This window comes from Pelmatolapia mariae, linkage group LG9 (genome assembly GCF_036321145.2).
Source record: "Pelmatolapia mariae isolate MD_Pm_ZW linkage group LG9, Pm_UMD_F_2, whole genome shotgun sequence".
Lineage (NCBI taxonomy): Eukaryota > Metazoa > Chordata > Actinopteri > Cichliformes > Cichlidae > Pelmatolapia > Pelmatolapia mariae.
The window spans coordinates 13,051,159-13,056,773 of NC_086235.1; positions in this window are offsets into that span (position 1 = coordinate 13,051,159).

Consider the following 5,615-nt stretch of genomic DNA (forward strand, 5'->3'; position numbering starts at 1 on the left):
GATGTGAATATATTCAATTCTGTGCCATGTTGCACTGTACAATTCCAACCTAGTGTGACTTTTACGCATGTTTTTTAGACAATATTTCAATAGATAGATATTTAATTGCTTCACGTTCACAAAATATGGGGTTATCTCAGAAGGAGATGAACTGAAACTGAGATTTCTGCTGGAGAGATGGAAGAACTAGTTCTGTGGCACTTCTAGGTAAATGATAATGACAGCCTCTACTGAGGTTTTCCAAGAAGCATGTCTTCATCCAAATCTGTCATTTAATAAAACAAAAACTAAACTTTCTTTATTGAATGCCAAGTGCTATATCTGACAAAAACCAGGTCTAACTTGTTTCCTGGACAGTGTTGTTTCTATTGCTAGCAGCATGCGACATGCAGGATGATGACAGCATTTATCAGCTGCCTTATATGATATTCAGATTTTGAATATTACATAGAGCACCGGAGGTTCAGACCAAAACAAAACATCACCTAGATAAATGTTCAAAATATTGTGACTAGAAATGTTAAGAATGGTTGCTGAGGGTTGAAGGATGACCTGAAACACAGCAACACTGAAACTGAGTGGGGGACAAACCAGGTCTTGCTGAAAATCTGACATAAACAGAGCAAAAAATATGTTTTAAATGTTTTCTTTTCGTGTTTGTCCAATTGGGCAACAAAGTACACTTAATGATTTAAAAGAATTTATGTTGATGTCAACACTAAAAAACATAAAAGTAAAGCAAAGAATATTTTGTGAACAAACTATTTAACAAGGCCACCTGAGAATAATTGTGAAAACTGCATGAATATATCTGAATAATTTGTCATGCACTCTTAAAATTAGTTTAGCACAAATCTCAGCTTGAAAGATGCATGATCCATTGATTTTTAAGTTCCAGTTTATTCAGCATTAACCCCTGTGACATCAGCCCTTACAGCTGTCTGCTGATGATACTGACTTTTTTGCCGTTCACCAGAAACTAAGACTAATGCAGTGATTACAACTTTTTCAGAGGTCTGTCCTACCCATCCCTGCCGGTAAATTTATTTCTGGGCAACACTGGCACACTGATGTGTCACTGCATTTTCACCACCAGAACACTCTGATGCTTGTCAGCACATCTGGGAACAAAAACATGGATGAGAACTGAGAAAAGAGAAAAATGCACGTCAAAGAAAGAGACTTCTCCCACAAATTTTGTTGGTTTTATTGCTTCACAAGCAAACTCAAAATAAATGAGGCTTTCCCTTACTTGTCAGTTTGGAAATTTCTCAGATGATGGTAAGTTAAGACAAACATAGAAGCTATTCACTCAGGATGAAAAGCTAACTGGTTTTTAACCATTGCCAAAGAATGTCAATGCCAGTTTTATTTATATACCATATTTCATGTATATAGCATATTGCACGTAAACGTAATGTGCTTACTATAACAGATAAAAACATAAACCTGCAAGAATAAAAAGATTTACTGTTTTTGAATGTAGACACAGATGCAATTGACCTCAGATCAGAGGCTTGTTCCAAAGAAGATGACCACCAGATCTAATTCTGGGAACAGTTAGAAGAGCTGTACCTGATGATCTGAGAGGTGTAGTGTCTCGTTATAGACACTGAGCAAGTCATAGATGTACTGGGGTGCCAAACAACTGAGTTCTTTATAAACTAATAGAAGGATTTTAAAGTAATTCTGTGTTGAACTGGCAGCAAATGATTTCAATACTGATGTAATATGTTCAAACATTTCCATGTAAGGACTCTGGTTGTTGCATTCTGAATAAGATGAAATCACAATTCTGCAAAAAAAGAGCATTACAGTAACCTGTTTAACATGAATGCATAGACCAGTTTCTCAGAGCCAGTTTGAGATACGAATTTGTATATATTTTTAAGTGGAAGGAAGTCCTGAAGAAAGGAAAGAAATTCAGTCAAAGATGAAGTTTATTAAGAAAGATTAAAAAGGGGAATTACACTGATTACTGTTAATTGTTTGACAGATGTAGCCTTGTCTGGCTAATTTTATTTCATTGTTGCAGCAATCAAGTGCATTTTTATAGAAGGTCTGAAGTGATAACATATTTAAAAGCATAGCTGTTAAACCTCAGTTCACAAGCAGGGACAGTACCTCAATTATGATTAGAAAGTATTTATTGAAAGAGAACAGCAGATGTTTGAGCTTGATACTGCAGTTTAGGGGAAAATTTAAGTGAGGGCTGGCAACAGCTCCAAGGCCAGTTAGATCCCCAGAGAGCAGAAAGCAGCACTGATTGAGATTTACAAAGATTTTGGAGGTTGTTGTGGATGTAGAACTGATGTAGCCAGTATTACATTCGCAATTGCCTCAAGATGCTATAATAATAGACCTACAATAATATAGAGAAAACCCTAACAATTAAACAACTGTCCTTGAGCAGGCTCTTGGTGACAATAGTAAGGAAAAACTCCTTTTCAACAGGAAGAAACCTCTTTCAGAACAGGCTCAGGTAGGGGCGGCCATCTGCTGCAACCGGTTGGGGGTAACTTGATGGAAGTGGGTATAAGAATCCAATCTGGGACCGATATGTGGCTTCATGCAGTAACAAACAACCAAGGTTTGAAGAGAAGCATGCTGGGATTTCCAGAACTGAGGGTAATGTGTTAGCGGCTCAAGTTGATAGGAGTGAGTTTATCTTAAAATAGAATTTGAACTGCAGAGAGAAGGTAAAGGAATCCTCGAATTATGTCACTGGGGTGGCAATCCTAATTGAGATTTGTTGATAAATCTAAAGACAACCAAAAGGGACATGGATTTGAGCATGATGATGAAGCGAGTGAGGAGATAGGAAAATAATGGGAGACATCAAGAGGTCAAAGAGGGCATCTGACCCTAGTAGCTTAGAGAAAAAACAAAAAAAAGTTCATCACTCATTTAAAAACCTACTTTATGATTCAGTTTTATTAAGAAAAAGTCTAACACACTATATTTTTGTTAAATATTAAATCATGTATTGACACAGCCCTGTAGCTTCCTGTTTTTTCACTCGGTTTTTTCTTCAAATAAAATAAATCAATAATATTCAATGACTGCCTGCACTAAGCTACTTTACATGTAAATGAACAGAAAAGGGCAGGGTTTTTTTTTTTTTTTTTTTGCGCGTTATGAACGACATGTTTCGTCTACACCAAACCAAAAAGTACTTTTTGTACACAGGGGTTTAAAGGGTACCATTTTTCCCAACATTGCGCCGCATCCCACAAAGTCTAAAAATAGTGTAATAGATAAATACAATAAAGATGAAAGTAGTTAACTGTTTTATTAGGCAGGTAAAAACAAATCATGTTATTAGCAGTAACTAAATGCAGGCCTCAAGGCTGTTTTCAGACAACCCACAGTAAATATAAAAATGCTGCACAGATGAACACTGATCTTATTGTCTCTGATGTGAAGGTCTATGTTCTCAAAGGGTTAGATGTGATGGGCTTCAGGAGAGCGGAGGAGGAGCCATCTGTTGTGGCTTCAAACAGCTGCTCTCCACTTCTGCTGTGCACGCACACACAAACCTGAGGCATCAACGCTCCAGATGGTGGGGCTTCGTGGCCAAACATGGAAACTTTGGAGGATGTACACAGAAAGAGGCAGGCTGGCAGAAATGAGACACACACGCTTACATATTCAGACAAACTTTATTAGAATGGACTGTCACGCTGAGCTGGTGGCTGCCCCACTTTTGTGGCCCTTCAGATTTAATTTCCAGAGTGTTTCATTACTTAAAATGTGTCAGAGGTGACACGCAGTTGGAAGTGGAGCAAATGTTACTTTTGTTCTCTACAGAGAGAGCCAAGTTTGGGGGGAAAAAAACAAAAAAAGAACACACACGTCTGGCAATGTTTTAAAAAGCGATTAAATATTAATCAGATGCACTGTTAGCAAGGGATGTGCCCGCTTTGAGCTGCAGGATGATGAATGAGCCCTCATGGCGAAGGATAGTAAGACAAACACCGCAGCATTGCCAAGAGACAATAGAAGGCTGGGACATCTATCACACCAGTTGTTGTCGTGGCAACCTGTCGCCGGTTGTCGCCATGCGACCGCTTCATGCCGCTCGTTTCTAAGGGTCGTGGCCCTGCAGCATCACACGACACAGAATCCAACGAATCAGAGCAAACAAAAGGGGGAAACTTTTGAGTGGATCCCCCCCCCCCCCCCCCCCCCGACACACACACACACACACTTAGCCTTGAAAAACTAGGCTTTTTTCTTTAAGTGCCAGCTTACAGCCTCGCACAGGGAACACAAACAAAATTACATTTCCATAATAATGTCTGTATGTGGATCGAATAATTGCTTCCAACATACCTAATATCTCCAACTAATTAATATCAATTTTCATGTAAATTTGGTATGAAATTAGTTCATGGTATTTAGTCTCCGAGCGACCCTGCTCCACAATGATAAGACAACCCCACACTGCGTTTCCCTTTCTGTCTCTCTTCCTCGTCCTTGTTAGAACCATTTCTGTTTCCCTAGGGAACACGGGGAACCTTAATGACTGAACTATAAAGAGAAGTGATCCAGTGCCTCCACTGCAAACAAACAGTACAATCAAAATTAACTGCTAATGGTGTTACATTTATTAATGTCTAAACAGCTTACAGTAAGTTCATTCCTCACCTTGAAGACAGTGATTTTTGTTTTGTTTTGTTTTTTGGGGGGAGGGGGGGTTGCCGACATTGACTGTCTTTAATTTTGGCAATCAGGAAAACCAGGCTCTCTGATGACCTTAACCAAGGACGGAAGCAAATTCAAACTGCCATAAAGCTTGAAAATCTGAGGACAACGAATGAATGAAAACACTGTATAACACACAGGGCAAAGTTTTCCTTTAAATCCCTTCGATATTAATATTGTGGCCCCTTCTCGTGTGTAATCCTGGAGCTATAGGGGCCTGTGTAATCTGCCTCTGGAAAACGCTGACTCTGTCTTGCTTTGACCTCTTTATCTGGTCGTAAAGTGCAGAGATGATGCAAACATACAGTATGACTCCCTTGCTTTCTATAATACTGTATGGGATTGACCTTGAGCTTTGAGATGAGGGTCTGTATGTTTATGTAAATGTAACCGAGGCCACCGGTGACAGAAAAGCTTAACAGGTTAAAATAGGATTTTAGTCCAGTATGAATAAATGTAATTTGTGGACTTTGTATGTGAAAGATGTTCTGCTTATTCTCACTGCTCTTTCCTACATAGGTCACATAACATTTTTGTCATCTGTCAGTGCACAGTAAATTTTTTTACCCTCTCCCTGGAAAACACAGCAGCTGTACAGCTCACAGACACATTTTGTGACAAACTGCACAGAAACATTTGTGTGTTTGCTGATATTTGTTGAAATATTTGAAAAGTTCCATTTGAAATGTCCTGCCACTTAAAAAAAAAAAAAAAAGAAATTACACATGTATAATATGCATTAACCTGCCTGTCAGAGTTAATTGCTCATTAACTGAAGGAGTCAGAATGCCGTTCCAGACCTTTCCAGCCCACTTTAACCCCTGCAGGGAAGGAGTAGAAAATGAACTGACTGTTGAGTGTGTATTTGAGTTAAAGTCGCAAATATGACTCCCATATCACATATATAT